Here is a 22,289-nt window from a genome sequence, read left to right as displayed (position 1 = left end):
TACAGGTTACCATCACATAACTCCCCTGCAAAGCCCCTTAGCTCACTCACCCCTTCCCAAATGGATTAAACCCAGCTATCATCCTACAACTGTTCTTGAACATCTTAACATTTCCAGAGAAAGAAACACAAGAAAGAAATACATTAATACTGGATGTCTTACATTAAATTTCTGACCTTACATCACAACTGACCCATAACACTCCCTCATGATCCAGCGATATTCCTCTAGTTTTTTTGTTTTGTTTTGTTTTTTGTTTTTGTTTTTGTTTTTGTTTTTGAGGGTGGAATGGTGGATAGGAATAGCAATATTGGGAAAGCAGAGAGGAGTATGTGTCTTTTTGCTATTGTCACTATTGTGCCCTATGAGTCACTGGGCATCCTCTGTGACAAAGACTGTTTTGGGTTTTTTTGTTTTGTTTTGGTTTGGTTTTTTTTTTAGCTCTGAAGAGGGGGAAAGAAAGCAGAAAACACTGTTGGTTAGCTTTCCATATAAGGGACAAACATCATACACATGCTCTTATTTCACAAGAAAAAAAGAGTTTCACAAAAGACAACATAAGTAAAATAAATGCTTTAAACACAAATTACACCTGTGTGGAGACAATTCAGGGCAATGGAAGAAAACTAAGTTATAAGAGACACTTTATTGACATTTCCATTAACAGTCCCATTTAGAGTCCAATCCTTTTATAGAGTCCTTTCCCTCAGTGCTGCTGGAGAAACTTGGCTGGTGGAAGTGGCTTGCAACACCCTCTGGAACTCAAGAGAGCATAGCTGGGGCAAAAGCTGGAGAGTAAATTGGCAGAGTAGGGTGGAGATCAGGGGGAGTAAAAGAAGTCAACGAGACTCTCTCCCTTTGGTCATATCTTCCTCAGAGCAAAGAGATTGGCACCACCAATTAAATTTTCTCATGTATACCCACAGCAGCACAATTCACCACTACTGTCATTGTGTTTCCAGTTATGACAGCTTGGTCTCCATCCTTATGGTGGCTGAGAGGAGTCTTCTTTGCAAAAAGCTTAAGCAGTCTAGATCTGACCCAATTCCCTTTTAAGTCTGTTGAGGTTTTGGCAGTAAAGTCATTCAGGAAATAGAGACACAAAGTCAACTTTGGGTACTTCACAGAAAGATTATGATTTCAAAGTTGTTACCTTACCTTTGGGGGATGGCCAGGGAAGAAGGGACAGAACTTTGGGAAATTGTGTATGGAAAGCAGAAGTGCACATAAACATTCTATGGCATTCCAAGTCAAATCTGCCTTTCAAGGCCTCTTTCTCCATAATTACTTCTGGAGCTAGCTCAACTTCACAGACCTTCTACTAGACAAGCACGTTGCGTTGTGAATTCATTTGGCCCATTTCCCATCCAATACAGGCCCATTGTTACAAGATCCTTGACAGATGGTCCCCAGTTCCCTCAAGGCAGCTCGGTACTCTGATCTCTTTACCCCAAACTGATGTACTCCTTTGATTCTTTTAATTGAGATATGATTAACATATAATATTGTATTACCTTTAGGTGTACAACATAATGATTCAGTATATACCTCTAGCACTTTTGCTTTCCCACTATCCAAAATGACTATTTCACCGATTTCTTAGTGAAATTCAAGTGCCATAATTTTGTCAATTTTAAGGCTTCATTTTTTCAAATTTAAAAATCTCTGAACAATTGTTGTCAGCTATATGATGCATTATGCCATTACATATTTATATTTGTAACACAAGGTGCCACTTTCAAAATCTGCAGAATTTTGACATATCTTGAAAGAATATCTTGAAAGAAAGTGTCAGAATCAATAGTGATGCATTCTTTTCACTCTAAGTCAAACCATTGTGGGGTTGGGTGAAGCAAGTGATCACTCAGAGGTATTTAACAACTTGTCCAAAATACTAGCTCTACAAAATTTCAAAGAGCACAGGTTTTAGTTCTTTCATTGATTTTTTTGGTTCATTTGTTTTATCTTATTTCAGATTTTTTCAATAGTGTATCACCAACACTCTAGATTGCACAGAGAACAGTGCTGATAAAAAAAAAAACCACAAACATCAACAAACATGAGTCAGAAATGATTTAGAAGAATGAGATTCTAAATGTGAAATTTTAAGACTATCTTAACTCATTTATCTAATTAACACTTTTTTATTTATATGTGAGTGATATATGATAAAATATGTTTAAATCTAAAAGAAACTTTCATACATATAAAATAAAATTAGTCAGAAAATATTATATCAATTTAATTAGCAGTGCTCTTTCTTTTTATGGCACTATCAATGATATACCTCACATATGGGCTTTAAAAAAGAAAAACTTTCATTACTGAAGAATTCTCATAGCTTTTAATATATTATGATGGCATAAAAATGCATGGTAAACAGAATAATGGCCTCCAATGATGTCTGTGTTCTAATCTCTGGAACCTATGAATATATTACCTTCTGTGGAAAAGGGGACTTTGCCGATGTGATTAAGAAAGCTGAGACAGAAATTTTATCCTGGATTATTTATTTGAGTGGGTCCAAATGCTAAACTACTAGCTTTGAAAATAGAGGAAGAGCCCAAGAACCAAGGCATGCAGGAGGCCTCCAGAAGCTGGTAGAGGAAAGAGGGAAGACTTTCCCCTACAGCCTACAGAAGAAATGCAGCCCCATTGATCAACAGAACTGCGAGAAAATTAATTTGTAAGTTTTAATTCACTAAATTGAAGTCAATTTGTGATGGCAGCAACAGGAAATCATTGCAAAGTGTACATGGTCTAAAATATTTGCCAAACTAGTTTGGATATAGCAGTTTTTACCACAGTGTCTCATGATACAATATTCTAAAGAACCATTTCTGGAAAATGCTTCTTTAGCATAACCCAGATGCAGCAGAGCTAGTGGTTAAGAGCCTTAGACTCTGGAGCCAGACTAACTGGATTTAAATGCCAGCTCTCCTACTTACTAGCTGGTTCTCTTAACCTCTCCTGGATGCTTCAGATTCCTTGTCTGTAAAATGGGAATGATGATAGTACTTCCTCAAAGGGTTGTTATATGAAGATGAAGAGAGTTAATGTGTATTAAGAGTTTAGAACAGGGGCTCTCCTACAATGTAAAGACTGTTGTTTACAAAAGATAGTGACACCACGTGAAGTTACTGAGAGATTAGGTAAAAAAAGAAATTACATCTAGCTATATTATCAATATTAGATAAATATATGTCAAAGACTCTGTTTTTGTGTTAATAATGGGCTCATAGGGTGACAGTGTTTTAGGGACAAACAGTTCCATATTAATTAGATACAATAAAACAAAGAATGATTTTAAGTCTTTCATCTGAAAAAAAAATTTTTGTTCTGACCTCATCAATTGACATGACCCACAGATCCCAAAAGCAAACTCATTTTAAAAAGTAGCCCAACTTTGCCTGCTTACATTATTAGTTTAAATCTAAACCTCATATAACGACTCCTGTCTTCTTTATCATTTCAATTAATTAGAAATTGCTTTATCCCAATTAGTATTATTACTTCATCTGCTCTGTTATGTTCTCATATTAAGGCTATTTTAATATAATGCCACTTCATTCATTCAAATTCAATAAATATTTAAAACTTTAATGGACATCAAGCACATTAGTATATGCTTGGAATAAAAAATGAATACACTTGGTCTTTGGCCTTTTTTAGATTTTTAAACTAGATTGCAAAGACTTTACTGAAAGAAAAATCAAGAGGAGTTTGTCTTAAATTGTTCTGGAAATTAAAAATGCTCTAATATGTATCAAATACTGGAACACTTGGATCGAGAAAAATCTATCCTAAAATAATGATATTACTGACTTTAACATATAGGCCTTCCACTTTCTCTTTTTTATTTTTTATACCAAAAATATTTAATGAAAGAAAGAACAAAGCCACTAGCACAGCTATTGGAAAATAGTAATTCTTTTCTTGATCTTCCTTTTTCTGTTCTTATTCATTTTCTTTTCACTCCCTCTTTTCCATTTTCTCTCCTAGTTACTATAATTATTAATTGCACTTTTGATCATTGTTATCATCGTTATCTTCACCACCATCATAATTATAATCGTCATGATCAGTCAACATCACCCCTATAAGCACAGGCAATTGCTAACAGTCGGGATCTGGATGGAAAACCAGCAGAAAAAACTACAGGGACCATGGAAAAGCAATTCAGAAGACTTTAAGGGAGGGACATCTAGGACCTTCCTTGGTCATTTCACTTTTTTCCTCCCAATGTTTTCATTGTGGTAAAATACATATAACATAAATTTTACTATCATTACCATTTTTAAATTTACAGTTTAGCGGTATTAAGTACATTCATTTTGTTGTATAACCATCACTAACATCCATCTTCAGAACACTTTTCATCTTACAAAACTGAAACTTTGTACCATTAAACTATCACTCCCCATGACTCCCTCCCTCCCTGTCAACCACTACTCTGCTTTCTATTTTTCTTTTATCTACATTTTTCCACATGTCCCAATCTCTAGGAATGACCATTCTATTCTCTTTTATTATGAGTTAAGTTGTGTAGGTTCTTTTCTTCCTTTTCAGATTCTATATTTAAATAAGCTCATACATTTGTCTTTCTGCATTTGAGCTATTTCACATACCAAAATGTCCTTCAGATTCATCCATATTGTCCCAAATATGTGTGTGTGTATCTTAAGTATATACATATACATCCATACACATATATACACACAACACACATATGCATGGCTCTACAACTAAATCTAACAATTAATTTCCAAAAAAAATATGACTTTAGCTAATTTGTATCTATTGGATGGTGGAATATGTGTGCTTTAACATTTCTCCTGGAATTGAGATATCTGCTTAACCTATAAGTAAGCTCTACTATTTGATTTGAGAATTTCTGGGTACAAGGCAGTAGGGAAAAATCAATAGTTTCTTACTAAAAGATTAAAACACACACACACACACACACACACACACACACACACACACCACACAATTCTGCTATGAATAAAAACTGAATCTGATGATTAAGATCAAGTCCCTGTTAAATTCTGTGCCAAAAATAAAAGATAAGATACCTTCCAGAAGACCAAGTATCATATCAACATGGACAATGGATCTTATGGTTATAAAGGCAATGTAGATTAGCGCATCCTAAGTTTTTACACTTTTCTCTTTAAAAAAGGTACACCTGTTCACACAGTTTTCTCAGCTGGATCAAACTAATGATGAAGAACAAGTCTGAATTTCCAAGAAACTCTGTCCCTGAAATCCCTGTTGTTGACTTCTTTTTTTGAAGACTTACTTTGTCAACTACATCAAATTTTTCCTGTATTCAATGATATTGGAACCCAGAAAATTAACCTTTTTAGTAGAGGTTTTGGATCCTTTTAAAGGAAACAAGGAGGGGAAAAGTAATTCAAGCAGAATGATATATGAAAAAACATAGTATGACAAAACGTAAGTATAAGAAAGGAGAATTTAAGTAAGATTCACAATTTAAAAATGAAAAATAATATATGGTTTATTTCCAACATTGGATTTAAGTCATTTGTTTCTTGTAGACAAAAGAAAATCTAATCCCTTCAATTTGTTTCTCATTTCTTAGTTTAAGAGTTCTGCAAAATGTGACTATGAAAGCATAGAGAAAACAAGGATACATTTTTTTTTCCTGAGGAAGATATACTTCCATGATCCTGGGTGTAGAATATTAATTTTACAATGAATTTTGTTCAATTTATATATGAATAAAATGAATTCACCAAATTCTTGACCTATAATGTTAGGTCTACTTAACAAATTTTGAATATATTTTCCAAAATGTTACTTGTAAAATTAATTTTTTCGGAATTTTTAATGTTTATTTATTTTTGAGAGAGAGAGCATGAGCAGGGGAGGGGCAGAGAGAGAGAGGGAGACAGAGAATCCGAAGCAGCCAGTCTCTGAGCTGTCAGCGCAGAGCCCCACATGGTGCTTAAACTCAAAAGCTGTGAGATCATGACCTGAGCCGAAGTCAAATGCTTAACCGGCTGAGTCACCCAGGTGCCCCTAAAATTAATTTTTAATAGCCCAGGTCACAAATACGAAACAGTCTAAACGAAAAAAGGAAAACTGAAAATCCATTAACACTTCAAGTTAGAGAAGTACATAAATGAAGCATGTCATGGACAATGTCTTCAGTCATTATTACAGTAACCCTCAATAAATTGTGTAGAGTCTGGCAGTGAAAATATTATATATAATATATATTTATACCTATATAAATGAATATATAAATACAAGACTTTACACTTATATAAAGATGTATATTCTATATTTATATAAATATATATTACAAATAATTATAGTTATATAAATATATAAAAATTATATTTGTATTGTTAAACTAATTAAACATGATGCCATTAGACAAGGTAGCTCTAATGTCATGGCAGCCTACACAAGCAAAACTAAATCTAAGTCTGTGAATGCATCAAAATTATGTAACTGAAACCTAAGGATAACCAATCACAGTCAACTAGGCTTTAAGCTATAGCCAATCATCAATTTCCTTACTTTGTGTCTGTCTTTTCACTCCAAAAGTCTCTTCCCAAGCTCCTGTCCTTGGAATGCTCCTGACCATTCATGGTTTGGCACTGCCCAATTTGAACTGATTTTTGCTCAAATAAACTCTCAACATTTTTAATACACCTCAGTTTATCTTTTAGCAGCTCTTGCAGAAACATTATATATAATATATATGCACATACACACAAATGATGTGTGTATGTGTATACATGTACAATTGCCAACATGGGATAAATATGAAACAGAGCATTTCTGTATTGTAAAGCAAACTTTGTAGTTTTATTTCTTCTCTCTCTTTTGCTCTTTCTCTTCCTTTTCTTTTTACTTCACCCCTTTGGAAATGCATGTTGTTGAGTTAGTCAGCATATCTAAGCACCAATAGTAATAAATTCAGTATTTTGCAATCTTCTTTTAAAATCTAATTTCTGAATTTTCTTGTTATAATTATCTTAAATTTTTCATAGTGTAAATATATACTAAAATTATCATCAATTTTTCCTAAACATTTGCAAAATTTTGATGGTTGAGATGTCACCTGGATTAAGAAAAAATGATTGCTTATCAAAAGTGTTCATATGAAACAAAAAGAGAAAAAGAAAATAACCCAAGATTTAGGCATGAATGTAGCTATAAAGGAAAAGGATGGTCAGGAGAGAACAATGCTACTTCTTTGATTTTTTTTATCCATATCTTTAGCGCCATAAAAATGGAATAAAGGAAATATCAATAAATTTCTTTATTCAAAAATCTATTGCTCACTAACAACTGTGAAGTGAAACAACGTAAATGTCCATTAACCAATTAATGGATAAACAAAATGTGATTAAACACACACACACACACACACACACACACACACACAAACACAGAACAGAATTTTATTTAGCCTTAAAAAAATAAGGAAATCTTGTCATATGTGACAGCATGGATGAGACTTGAGGACATTGCACCAAGTGAAATAAGCCAGTCACAGGACATATACTACATGATTCCACTTACATGAAATATGTAAAGTAGTCAGAGTCAGTAGTCAGAATGGTGATTACTAGGCACTGGGGGGTGGTGGGAAGGAAAGTTACGATTCAATGAGTATAGAGTTTGAGTCATACAGGACAAAAAAATGTTCTTAAGATCTATTGTATAACAATGTGCATATAGGAGACAGCTGTAGACTTAAATTTTTCTTAAGAGAGATTTCATCTTACATGTTTTTTACCACAATAAAAAAATTACAAGGGTGAGATGAAAGGAAAGGTAGATGATATTAGAATTCACAAGAAGGAAAGATTACTATGAGTCAAGGTTATCAGAGAAAGCTTCAAGGAAGAGATGGACTGTCACAGGCCTTGGAAGATAGATAGGATTTGAACATTTGGAGATTATTTTCAAGACTGTTCCTGGACAAAGGAAGAACTCAAGCAAGAATATGAAGGAAGGGTGCTTAGAGCATCCCAGAAATAGTAGTTCATCTGGCTTTGAGCAGAGTGTTTGAGAAAGAGAATAGTGGAAGAAATAGAAAGCAGGGTTAGAATAACCAGGTTCTGATTATGGAATACCTTGGAAAGTAGGCTAAGCAGAGCAGATTTCACATTTCTATATAATATGAAGAACTGAACATTCTGAACCTTTAATGAATACGAAATGACAGTAATGAAATTTAAAACTTTAGTATATTTGCAGTTTATAAAAACATTGGCAATAGGGGGCCTTTACAAGGCAAAAAAAAATATACAATCCATAACATTTTTATTTTCTTTTGTTTCCTATAGATTCATTATATTAATAATTAATAATTATATTAATAATTATAAATCTCAAATGTTTACTGTACTTATAGGTGTACTAGGTGATAGGAAAATATTAAAGGAACATAGGAACATAAAATAATGCTTTTACTATTTTATCTAATTAGGAAAACATAAGTCACTCGAAGCAATTGAAATGTGACCAAATAATTTGTGTAAGGATCAAATTAATGTGTAGTTTCAGTGAAGGGAAAAATTAGGGAGGGAGGTCTGTCTGTATCAAGGGAGACTGGTCAGATTGTCACTATAGGATCAGTGGTTAAGGAATTATACTCTGGAATTAAAATGAATTGTGTTCAAATCCCTGCTATGTAATTAACTGAGTGATCTTGGGTAAGTAACTTAACTGCTTGTGATGTTTCTTACTTTACACAGTTGAGAGGATGCTAGGAAATCGTACACAAAACCCTAAAATTGCACCTGACACACAACATAAAGTAGTTTCTTTCCTTTATCTCATTTTCCCTAAGAATAAATCAGAAAAGTCAGAAAAAAATAATCGGAAAATATACAATTTTGGCCATAAATAATAAGTAAATTTTAATAATTTTTTCAAATACAGAAAACCAAAATAATGGAAAAGATCATCTATAATTCTACCTCACAAAATAAGTACACTTAGATTTTGTTCTGAGAGAGAGAAAGAGAATCTTACCTTTTCACCTAATACTATAAGGACTGCTTTTCCCCATATTAAAACCCATTTTATAGTTGCATTGTCTTTAATGATTATCCAATCCTCCATAACAAAGATTCAGCATATACCTATTAAGTATTTATTGAATGTCTCCTGTGTGCTGGGCATTGTTCTACTGTTTTAAGCACTCAAAATAGAGCAGTGGACAAAACAGACAAAATCCTTGCTAATGGTTTTTAATAGTTTGAAATCATGATTGCTTGTAATTTTTCATTACTGTAAATCACACAGCAACAAATGCTGTTGTGCATAAAGTTTTATGAACATCACTGTTTCCTTAAGAAAAAGTTCTGGGGGCGCCTGGGTGGCTCAGTCGGCTAAGCGTCCGACTTGGCTCAGGTCATGATCTCGCGGTCAGTGAGTTCGAGCCCCGCGTCGGGCTCTGTGCTGACAGCTCAGAGCCTGGAGCCTGTTTCAGATTCTCTGTCTCCCTCTCTCTCTGACCTTCCCCCGTTCATGCTCTGTCTCCCTCTGTCTCAAAAGTAAATAAACGTTAAAAAAAATTAAAAAAAAAAAAGAAAAAGTTCTGGAAATAGAAATAAAAATATTTGAAACATGATTTCTAGACAAGCTGTGCCAATTTTGTGTTGACCAATAATATATGAGAGTCCCCAGTTAATTATACTCCTGCTAGAGTTTTTTTTCTCCACTATGAATATATATATATATTCATTCCGTCATTATCATCATCATTTTCAACAAAAAATATCTAGGGCCCATATAATTACATGCTGTCAACCAGGTCAATGCCCTGACATCAAAGGTCATGTCAACTACATATAGCCCAACAGTATATTCCAGCAGATGGGACCTGAGATGGGTATCTGATAATCTGGCCAGAAGTTCTATGGGGTGACTTGGCATAAAGGAACTTAGTCCAAAGTTTAGCCATTCTTCAGAATTTGACATTAAAAATATAAAAAGAATTCATTGATTTTCATGATTGAAATTAAAGAGATATATAAAAAGAGATCATGAGGCTATGAAAAGGTCATACAGTAAATAAGCTTATTTAGAAAATTAAACCTTTGAGCTAGCAGAAGTTAGTAAATAAATAAATAAATAAATAAATAAGCAAGCAAGCAAGCAAGCATGTACAGAGAGCACCAGTACAAAGGCAAGAATTGGATATGAGAAGAAAATTAAACAGATTTGCAAGGTAAACTAGAAATCCTGTGAAAGAACAGGTGTCCAATCAGATACATCAAAGAGAGCCAGAAACAATCATACTGATGGCAGGGCTAGGCTGCCTCCTTCTCCCTGTTCGCTGGCCCACCAGATAGAGATAGCTTCAGTCAGAGTGGCAGAGGAAAACAGAAGGCACAGAGGCAGTGTTAGGATGTCTAGGCAGTGACAGCACTAGAAACATAATGCACTGAAAGGCGGAGAGAGAAAGACTGCAGAGACAAACAAATAGAAGCATTTAGCTTAGCCCTGGAGCAGCACTGCAAGTCTGTGCCATTTCCATAACCTCATTCTTTGAAGTCACCCGAACATCTCTACTCCTTGCATTGTGAACCAAAACAATATTGCTTTGCCATTTATTAAATATTTTATCCTAGAGTGTCTCATCTAAATTCCAAAAAAACCTCATGAAATGTTCTGAGCAATCGTTGCTCTCTCACTTATTTTTGTTTTGCTTGACAGAGAGGACTCAGAAAGATTAAACAATTCATTCCATCAGGTCTTCTAATTCTAAATCATCTCCATTCAGAAAAATGTGTCCAGAAACAATAAAGGTAGCATTAGTCATATTAGCCGATGGAAACATACACACACACACACACACACACGCGCACACACACACACACACACACACACACACTAAATACAAAGATACAATTCCTGCCATCAACAAGACCACGGTATAATAAGAGAGACAAAGAAACCACAAGTTATGGGACAGTTAATTATATCAATACTTATGTGCACAGGATTTTAATTACAGAGAACAGGACCTGAATTCAAATTTCAATGGATAGCAGGGAATAGCCAGTGCTATTCAATGGATAGTCAGAAACAATGGGGATGGAAGCCAAAAAAAAAAAAAAAAAAAAAATAGCAACTAGATAGGGAAGGCTTCATGAAGGAGAGTGATAACTACCTGGTACAGCAAAGTTGGTCAATCAGTTTCAATTGAGTGAAAAAATAAGTTAATAATAACCCTAGAACTTATTACTGAAGCATGAGTGGGTATCAGCTGAGTAGATAAAAAGAAAGAAGGGCATTTTTAGGGAGATAAAGTGATTATGGAATCTTTGGGGAAGTTTAAGTTATTTGACATGGTTGGAGGGGTGGGAGCATGTATTAGAATTTGAAAATTGAACAGCAGTCACGCATCAAATCGTGCAGGGTTGGTATTTTTTAATGCCACTTTGAGAAATTTGGTCTTCATCCTGAGGTCCCTGAAGAGTAAGAAGAGCACTTATTCAATCACATTTGTATTTTAGAAATATGTGACTGGTGGCTTCATGAAGGATGGATTGGAGGAACACAAAAATAAAGTAGGTGGGTAAGAAAAGATGTTCTCGTAGCAGCCAAGGAATAAGTCATGCAGAGAGTCAACTGAATAAGAGGGCACAAATCAAAAAAGGAATTTAATGATTTATTAGCTCAAGAGTCAAACACCAATTGGATGCATAGACCAATGGTAAAAGGAATACTAAATTGACTTTCAGGTTATTCTTGGCACATTCAGGTGCCATTGACCAACTATTAAATACAAAAAATAGAACATATTAAGAAGAAGCTGACAAGTAGAAGGAAAACCAGGAGACAGGAGTGTCAGGGGCTGAGAGAATTTAAAGAAAAAGAGAATGAACACAATGTAAAATGGCAAAGTAATGTCAAATAAAGTAAGGACAAACGTGTCTATGAGATTTGGCAATTAGAGCATTAGTGGTCTATGCAACAGCTGTTTCAATAGAATAGTGCAGACAGATGGCAGAGAGCAGCTGGCAGAACGAGTAGGAATGGGAAACAAGGGGAGGAAACCAAAAGCCTAGAGACTTGTTCCCTACACCTTGTTAGTGATATCTTGCAAAAAGTTATCCATACTGGGAAAATATTAGGGCATTCAAGATTCAGCTAGTCATTCAAGGGTCATTTAATTACAATGAGAGCAAAAACATGCAGCACATACTTGGAATCTTTCACCAGATAAAGTGCATTACATTTTCAGTGTCAATCATACTTGCTAGACTATAAATTCCAAAACTTCAGGAATTGTGCCTATCTTGTTTCCCCCTGTGCCAATGCCTGGTAATTGTGTGTCTGCACTAGATAACAACCTTCTTGTCTCTATTTGTGCTTCCTTATCAAGCCCATAGAAAATTCACCCGTTCTTCAAGATTCAGAGAACAAATTGCCACCCCCCGCATGAAGTATTTTCCAATCTCTGGGTGTCTCCCTTGTCTCCCTCTCCCTACTTCTCCCTGCTTCTCTCTCTCTTTTGCTTCAAATGTGATAGAATATACATACTATCTTAAAGTTATTTTTATACACATGTATCTTTCCAACTAGAATATTTATCAGTCATGTTCCCTCAGAGTAGCAGAACCTCTATGGGTATTATAACAGTTTATTTAGAGATTTATTTACTTCAGATCCATCTGTTATGCCTACATATAGTGCTAGGCCTGAAGTAAACTGCACCAGCAGTCAGGAAAGGGAAGATAAATACAAACCAGCAGAGAACAAGGACAACTTGGAATCTGTGAGAATGAGCTTTAACCTATAAGGAGAAACCAACCTGCATCTGTTTCTCACCAGAACCTGCCTTGTCCATGTACATCCTTCAAGCCTCTTACTTCCCCCTTCAAGTGGTGCAGATTTCTTGTAGACCTGATGCACTTCACCATGGAGAGCTACATATGAGGCTCTCCCAGTGTTTGGAGAAGCTAAAGGAGGAGCTCTAGCAAGACCTAGAGGTGAGCCTGCAGATCCACAATGATGTATATGTGGTGCAGCTATGCCTGGGCCTATACCAGGCTCCTGAGTGTACATGTGGCAGCTTCTTCTCCTACCCCTTTCATATCTCACACATTCTGATTGGCCAACCCCAACCCAGAATCCTGGAGGAAAAGGAAGTCTGGAAAAGCAGTCCCAGAGTAGTTAAGTATACACATTACAAAGTCACCACAGTCTGCCCTCTATTAACTTGGCATCATATACATATCTTTCAACCATATTTAACTCTCCAATAAAAACAACAGCAAAACTTAAAAAGTGAATAAAACAATAGAGCAAAATCACATATTCACTTCAAATGTAACAACTATCCCTTGTACAACCAAAAATATGCAAACCCTCTCCCCAAGAAAAGATGCAAGACATTCTATCCATCTTCAGATAATGTTTATTTATCATCTAGCTAAGTCATGTTTCTACTTGATGCCCTATAACTTAAATGCCATAATATAAATATAGGTTAGCTATTATTACCATGTGTTATGTTAGATTATAGAGGAAGGGAAGAAGGAAAGTAAAAGTGGTTAAAATATACACAAACACATTTATATCAAAATAAGAAAGAAATATTTGTGATTATTATAGTCCTTATTTTGGCAACTGGGTGCATGATAACAACTGGTACTCATAATGTCTTTCTTTTGCCACCCATTTCATGTATACTTTGCCCTCAGCAAGCACCCTTGCCTGTGAGGGGATCTAAATCTGCATTCCTGAAGGGTCAGAGCCATTAGTCATCCTTTCCGAATAAGATTTTTTTCCATTGAATATAATAACAGAAAATGAAAGTATTAAGGAGTATCCCAGAGGATCTCCTGCGCTCTGGAGAGATTCCTCCTTCACCTATCAGGCAGTAGGAAGCCAATTTCCCCATGATGGTCAGGATCAATCACCAAAGCCAGTACAGTAACCTTATTTGCCTGCTGATTTCCAAGTACAAGGAATCCCAAATATTATCCCTATCTCAACTTCCAGTTTAATGAAACCATTTCTGTGTGTCCTACTAGAAACATTTCTCTCTTGGGAACTAGAATCAATATCTAGACCAGAAAAGCTGGTTAAGGAGACAGGAGAAATTTCATTAGCTGATCACTGAAAATAATAGAGTGAAAAGTCACTCGTATCTCCAACATCTTCATTCCTCTACTGATGAAACCTGCTATGGGAGGAAACCTACCATATATTGATGGCTGATTTAGAGCATAAAAAACATCCAGATGGCCATCATCCTAACTTGCAAGTTGTTGCCCAAAGTGGCACCAAAACTGAGTCTTCAAAACACCATTCTATGTATTATCAAGTAAGATACCTCAGGGTGATAAAGAACATGCAAAAACAGTTAGTTCCATAATTATAAGACCACTGTCACATTTTATTTGCTGTAAAATGAGTCTCTTAGCCAGAAAAAATACTGTGGAGGAAAGTCTGTGTGGCTTAGTCAGTTAAGCGACTGACTTCAGCTCAGGTCATGATCTCATGGTTGATGGATTAGATCCTGGCATCAGGCTCTGTACTGACAACTCAGAGCCTGGAGTCCTCTTCAGATTCTGTTTCTGTTTCTCTCTGCCCCTTCCCCACTCACAATCTGTCTCTCTGTCTCAAAAATAAACATCTTAAAAAAGAAAAAGAAAAAAATACGGAGGGGAACACCATGATAGTGACTAAGTCTATCTGTAGGTCCATGTGAAGGAAGAACAATTTAGGATGTATATCTAGGATATGTCCCAATCAGAACATACCCTGGCTCTTTCCATTAGGAAAATTATTCAGTATAACCAACCTGCCACAGTTGACTAGCTGATCACCACAAAGAATTGTGTCATACTGGGGACTGAATGTTGGTCTCTGCTCTTGACAGATTGGGCACTCAGCAGTAGCTAGAGCCATCTGTCCTTGGTAATAGGAAGTCCATGTATTTTATTTTAAGTTTATTTATTTTGAGAGAGAGAGGTGGGGAGGGGCAGAAATATAGAGGGAGGGTGGGGGGGGGAGGGGGAGAGAGAGAGTGAGAGAGAGAGAGAGAGAGAGAGAGAGAGTGAGTCCCAAGCAAGCTCAGTACTGTCAGGACAGAACCCAATAGGGCTTGAACTCACAAACCATGAGATCATGACCTGAGACGAAATCAAGGGTTGGACACTTAACCAAATGAGCCACCCAGACACCCCAGGAAGTCCATTTATTGAGTCCATGCTTAACCTCCATTCTCAATACCATGGAAAATCCGTAAGCCCATTGAGCAAGAAGAAGAATGGCTAGAGAGAGAATGTACTACCTTGTCTATCTTATTATTAAGCTCCTCTTCTGATGTTGCTCTGTGCACAACATTCACATGGTATTTGAGTGACTTCACAGACTGTGCCCTTTCAGAGAGATCAGCATACCTCTACCCCTTACCGCTTTGTTAAATTTCCTAATTGTATTCTTTCTCAATTCCTGACCATCCAATCTAACCAACAGCCACTGATGCCAGTGTTCTAGGTATTTCTCCTCAAGGTTTAAAGTTCTGCTGACTAGGAATATTTCTTTTTATCACTGTCCTTCAGAGCCACCCCAGAGTGGAGTCGTAGTGGTAGCACATTGTTGAGAGTCAGAATTGATTTTTTTCAAATTCATTTAAGACTGATACCACAGCATCTGACACAGAACCTGGTTTATAGAAATCACTTGACAAATAATTGTTAATACGAACATAAAGTGCCTCCTTTTAACTAATAATTTTGACTGTCTCTGGGAAGGAAAAAAAACTAAGCATCTAGAGGAGATTAATGGGACAGAAATTTCTCCCCTTTAGTTCATTTGAATTTCAAGCCATTTGAATATGTTCCTTATTTTTAATTATTTTAAACTGGGGAAAACAAGCTCAACAACTGCTAATTCCCTTCAAAGAATTGTTCTACAGTTCATGGTTAAAAAAAATTTTAAAGTAATTTATTTGTATTTCAACTGTTTTGTATTAGAACTTTTATATTTAGTATTGATAGAATGGAGACTGACTTTCTTTTTTATTTCTTGAGAAAAATTTGCACAGCTTTAAAGTAAGCCATGCTTACATAATACATGCATTAACCTTTTTAAAAAATGTCATTATGCATGCATGTTCACATAGTGCCAGTGAATATCAGATGTTACTCAGATCTACTCTACCATTTCTAATCATGTCAAACAAACTTCTTCCGGTTTCTTTCACTCAACAATTAATTGTTTTATAGAAGCTCTCAATATCGCTTCAGAGAAAAGCCACATTGTTAAAGTTGGAAATAGTAGCTTCCTTTCTTCTAACTGAAGAAAATTCAGGAAATGTGCTGGGCAATTTTTCCACAGCCTGTAGGGTGGGCTTAGGTTCACTCATGTCACCTTTTGCATCAAATTTCTCTGATGGTACAGGAACATGCATGAATATACATGTATTCTGAAATTGATTGGGAGTCCCATTTGCTTCCTGTTCTGTACATGTTTTCTTCAGATTTGATTTAGAGTTTCCATACCAGTACTTCTCAATTTTCTTAAATACATTCTTGGAATTAATGAAGGAATAAACAAATGGTGAGGTTCCATTTAAAAATTATGATCAAGTCTCAGATATCATCATCACTTATTAATGGCATTTAACATATTTGATTACTACCTCTTTGGAACACTTTTTTCTCTTGGCTCTTTTGGTACTCTATCTATATTACTGCCCACTTCTTCCCATTCTTTTTTTGAATTCTCCTCATGTCTACACTTTCTACTTTTTTCCTCATGTCTACATATCTACTTTTATTCCTATATAATCCCTTGTGTCACAATTTTAAATATTTGTAATATATTAATACCGAAATTTATGTCATCCCAGAATTCTACCCTGAATTTCAGACTCATATTTAACTACTAACTCAACAAATTCCACTTAGATAGCTGATAGATTTCTGAAACTTAACATGTCAAAACTCAACTCCTGATTCTCCTAAAATTCATTTATCCCACTGTCTTTCTGTTTTGATGAGTGACCACTCTATGCATCTATTTCATCAGGCACAAATCCTCGACACCTTCCTTTCGTACCCATACTCATCCATCAGCTTCCCAGCAGCAAATTTTATCAACTACTCCTCTCTCATCTCTCCCACAACCATCTTTGATTTAAACCATTATCACATCTCATCTGCATTATTACAAGAGCTAGTCTTTTGTTTTACATACTACCCCACACACAGCTTCCACAGTGATCTTTTATAATTATGTCAGATAGTGTCCTCAAAAATCGTCCAGTGGGACTAATGTTATTACTATTAGTGTTATCATCATTAAAATGACAAGATTCCTGCTTTAATAAATTCATAATGTAGTGTATAATGGGGTATGAGAGACATTAGATAAATTAACAATTACTATGCTAGTAAAAGAAGGAAAAAATATTCTGGGAGGGAGAGATGGGCAGGGAAGATGTTATAGAAGGATGATGCTCAATCTAGATCTTGAATAATGGATAATAAAAGCCTTTCAAAGCAGATCTAAAAAGGGAAAAGAAAAGGAAAGACCGTAAGAAAAAAGGCAAACTATTTGAGAAACTGTAAGATGTTCATTAGTGTTGGGCCTCTGGGTTCAAGGTAGAGAAGTAATAAAGACAAGAGTGCATAAATAAATAGATACCATAAGATGATATATCTTGTATGTCACACAGAAAACTCTGGAATGTAGCCTTCAAGTTACATAAACCCACTGAAATATTTTAAACTTGAGAGTGACATGGTCATAACAGCAATTTTTAAGGATGGTTCTGGAGATTAATTAGAGAGGGTAAAATTAGGAAGGAGCTGAAATAATAAAGGTATAAATTCATAATAAATTTGCCCAAAAAATGAATGAAAAGGTGCAATACTGAGGTAAGAGATGGGAAAGTGATTGAACGAGCACAATGCTGAGGTTATTTTGAGCAAAAGGGAAAATGGGTAAATAGGATGATTCACAAGTTGTCAAGTGAAGAAAGTAGAAATATTTTGATATTTTATAAACTAAAAGAATAAGTTTAAAACAAAGTTGAATATATTATTTCATTCTGAACATACTGTATTTAAGATAAATGCCCAGTCTTAAACTGTTTAATAAGGTTGTGGGATATTCCCATGAAACATTCAATAAGGTGAAGCAGTTTAGAAGAAATCTGAGTTGCAGGTGGAAATCTGGAGATTATAAATACATGTGTGCCCATTAAAACCATGACTATAAGTGGGCTCACCCATGAAATGTGGAAACCATCAGGATGAGAGTCCACAGCAACCATACTGCTAGGGAGAATAGATATCACAAGAAAGGAATATCACCAAGATCTAAAACACTCACATTTAAGGGTCAGATGGAGGAAAAGCAGACTAAGAAGAGTGAAAACAATAGCTAAGGAGTCAGGAGGAGAATCAGGAATGTGAAGTGCTAAGGAGGTGAAGAGAGAAAGTCAAAAAGTGGTTGCTCAAGAGTGTCGTATCCTGCAGAAAATCAGAGAGGTTGACAGGTAACGTGTAGTAGTTAAAAATTTGGTAGCTATCACATAACTGCTTAACATATTTCACCAATTAGTCGATATTGATCTTCACCAGATGTCAATGGGAAAACAATTTTCCTTCCATTTATTCAATATGCATTCCTATGTCTCTGTTATTTCATGACCTCATGAATTAAAATAGATGCTATAAAACAAAGCCATTTTCCCTCCTCATTGAAATTCTTTGGTCCCTAGGATCAGTTGAAGTTTTGCCCATTTCTCTTTATCAACAGTCATTCTACAACATAACAAATGTCAAATTTTCAAACATTAATTTTAGTAATCTTTAATTGGACATATATATATTACCCTTCAAACAGTCTTTCATCTCTTCTATAGAAATGGCAGCACCTTTATGTTTTACTTTGCAACCTTCATCAAAAGATTTAGACTTTGTAGAAGCTTCCATTGGCCACTGTCCGAGTCATGGCCTTTACCTCTCCTTGGGTGCAGCTTACTCACTTTATAAGCCAAAGAGAAAGCATGAGATGAAAGTGAGCAAGATAAAAGAGGATAATAAAAGAAGTAGAGCTGAAAAAAGGTGGCTTCCAGCACTCCCCTGAACAATAAGAGGACTCCATTCATAATAAGGAGGCACTTTGCTGGAAGCATTCTTTCAAGAATGTAGTAAGGTGCATAACCTTGGAAAGATAAGGTGAAGTCAAACCACTATAGAGAACAGTTATTTTCTTCCAACCCCAGTATATAAGACAAACCTTTCTTCTTTTCTTGCAATACTCAGTGGTGAAGTGACAACATATTTTCTGAACTAATCCTGAGTTTTCATCATAAAAATAGGAAATGATGCGACCTGAATAAAAAAGAGGGAAACTAAGTAAGAACCTTGTAGATTAGCAGGATACTCAACTCTTTTTTAAAGGTGAGAACAGCTCAACAGCCTTCAGTTACACCTAAACAACATTGTCCTCACACAGAACATCTGGTAACTTTCAGCTGCAAATTCCCAAAGGATTTCACACTTATTAAATTCTTATTAAAATTAATAGCAGGGCTGCAAGGCATGACAATATTAGAACAGTCCTTTATCAGGAAAACAAAATCAACTGAGATAATAAAGCTACTTTCTACTGTAAGAAAATCAAGGCCAAATATTATATACAGAAAATTAGTTTAATTTATTCTTAAAGAATGTTATTCCTTTCCACACTGTATTCAAACACTGATTATTTACTTGTAATGCAATGTCATGGATATTAAAAATGAATACTTCTGTATGACTAAAACAGATATTCCCACAAGCCTCAAATTCCAATCATTTTCTTTCATATATTCTCTTATTCTATAACTAACTGGTTTAAGTGACTGAAATATCATTTTACATATTGTGTCATTGCCACAGTCTAATAAATGTCATCTTTAAAAAAGATCACTTTTATATAGCCTAAATCTCCTTTTGGGACACATCAATACTACCTAATTAAGTAATTTATTTACAAATTGAGGTTACTATTTACCTTGATTTCATTGTATTTCAATATAATATTTTGCACCCACACTTCAACTCCGATTCCTATGCAGTCTCTTCCTCTCTTTTCTTTCTCTCTGTGTGTCTGTCTATGATTATGTCTCTGCCTTATTCTCTATGTAGCTCTCTGGATATGTTTGTGTAGTTAAGTTTTGTTTTTCTTCTGTTTGTGTGGTATGTGGCTACTGTATTTATGCTTTTTCTCTCCATGAGGTTTGTTGGGGGGAGAGGAAGTGACTCATTTTTTATGAGAAAAAATACATGTAGCATAAAATTCACCATTTTAATAGTTTAATTCAGTGTTTTTTAGTATATTCACAATGTCAGGCTACCATCACCACTATTTAAGTCCAGAACATTTTCATTATTCCAAAAAGAAAGATGGTACCGATTAAGCAATCACTCCCCATTTCCCCCTTCCACTTGGTAACTTCTGATAACTTGCCTTGGTAACTACTGATCATTCTGCCTCTGTGGATTTACATATTCTGGGCATTTCATGTAAACTGAATCACAATTAGTGGCCCTTTTTGTCTGGCTTCTTTCATTTAACATATTTTCATGGTTCATCCATGTTGTAGCATATATGTACCTTGTTTCTTTTTTATTTTCAAACAAATACTGGGCTATACTCAGTGTATGTATCCAAGTGTATGTGTCTCCCTCTGTGGGTGTTTTTTCACTTTTTTGTTTGTTGTTTTTGTTGTTGTTGTTTATCTCTCACTCTCCATACATGTTTGTGGTGTATATGTCTCTATTAAATAAATATTGGCTAGCCTCATCACCTCTGAGTGTATTTGTGTGTCTGTATGTCTTGGATAGATACATGCACACAAACATACACTGCACTAGAGATTCAGATCATCTATCATCAATTTATTTTCAGGGAGATTGTTTTTAATACATACTGTTTTGTTGTTGTTGTTTAAGAACCTTGATTGACTATTGAGGATAACTGAAGATCCTCCAAAGTGGTCAGTCCTAGAAGAAGAGGAATCATGCCTCATACGCAGATTCCCTCTGACATGGACAGTCCCACGTAACTGGACACAAAGGGGCTGTCCATTAACAAGTACAAAATCACCTGGACAGGGAACTGAAACTTAAAATGACAGCTACAGGTCAGAAAAGATGGAATTAAAAAGATACATTTGCCAATGCCTAAATTAAAGTATCTTCTACATATTATATTAGGATTTCCTTACATACTATTCTGCAAAATCTCCAAAATCACAATTGTAAGTCACAGGTCACATCGTGTCATCTTCACAATCTCTTTCTGTTCCCAATGAACTACCAAAAAATGGCAATTCCTTACAATGGTATGGCTCACCAACAGATACAAAACCATGGCTTGCAAGAAGATACATAATCTATCCACAGTTTATAACTTTAAGATTATCTACTTGAGGCACCTGGGTGGCTCAGTTGGCTAAGCTTCCGACTTCAGCTCAGGTCATGATCTCAGTTTGTGAGTTTGAGCCCCGCATCAGGCTCTGTGCTGACAGCTTGGAGCCTAGAACCTGCTTCAGATTCTGGGTCTCCCTCTTTCTATGCCCCTCCCTGGCTTCTGCTCTGTCTCTTTCTCTCAAAAATGAATAAACATTAAAAATTTTTTTTTAAAATTATCTACTGCTTTCTTCCACCCCACCCAAACCTCTAGTTACTCACCTTGAATACATCGTGCCCCTGCTGGTGTTTCTCTCTTGGAGCATCTTTTGTTTTCTAGTCTGTATGATGTCCCTTAAATATTCAGATGAAATGTAACCACCATGCTCTGGTTTCTCCCTATACTCTCACCACCCAATGATATTAACTTCACTCATTGATATGTCCACATTTTTAAAAACAACTCTATTGTGGTATTGATCATATATTTATTATGGTTACATATATACTTTTCTATATCTATCCTTTCTAACTTATCAAATTTTGGGGTATTTTATTCAGTTGTTCATATCCAGTGCTTAACACAATGCCTGACACAACTAGGTTCTGAATACATTTTAGTGGAATAAGATAATTTTTAAATTTCTTTTACATAGTGTGAAGTTTATGCTGCTTTATGATAGCTGAAACCGAGAGAAAGAAAAAAGAGGATGAAGTGAAAGATAATCTAAACAAGAACATGATTTTAAACCTATCCATAGAGAAAGGAGGCCTGGACACTGGCCCATCTATCATTTTTCTAACTGGCAAGCCAGCAAAGAGCTCCTGTGTGTTCAGTTGGTGAACGATGCTACATTAGTG

At 35.4% G+C, this 22,289-nt stretch overlaps 1 long non-coding RNA gene across 2 annotated transcripts; it reads left to right on the top strand.

The window, feature by feature from the left end:
* Positions 1-2,459: 2,459 nt before the first annotated feature.
* Positions 2,460-22,127, top strand: LOC122218189. Of its 2 annotated transcripts, XR_006201930.1 has the most exons (4): positions 2,460-2,686; positions 11,517-11,574; positions 12,838-12,995; positions 22,085-22,127. It is a non-coding gene; the product is annotated as an uncharacterized LOC122218189 (long non-coding RNA). The 2 variants fall into 2 exon arrangements; XR_006201931.1 differs by lacking the exon at positions 11,517-11,574.
* Positions 22,128-22,289: the final 162 nt, after the last annotated feature.

This window comes from Panthera leo, chromosome B1 (assembly GCF_018350215.1).
Source record: "Panthera leo isolate Ple1 chromosome B1, P.leo_Ple1_pat1.1, whole genome shotgun sequence".
In the NCBI taxonomy this organism is placed as follows: domain Eukaryota; kingdom Metazoa; phylum Chordata; class Mammalia; order Carnivora; family Felidae; genus Panthera; species Panthera leo.
The sequence above is the reverse complement of the archived record's forward strand: the minus strand, read 5'-3'. Positions and strand labels throughout refer to the sequence as shown.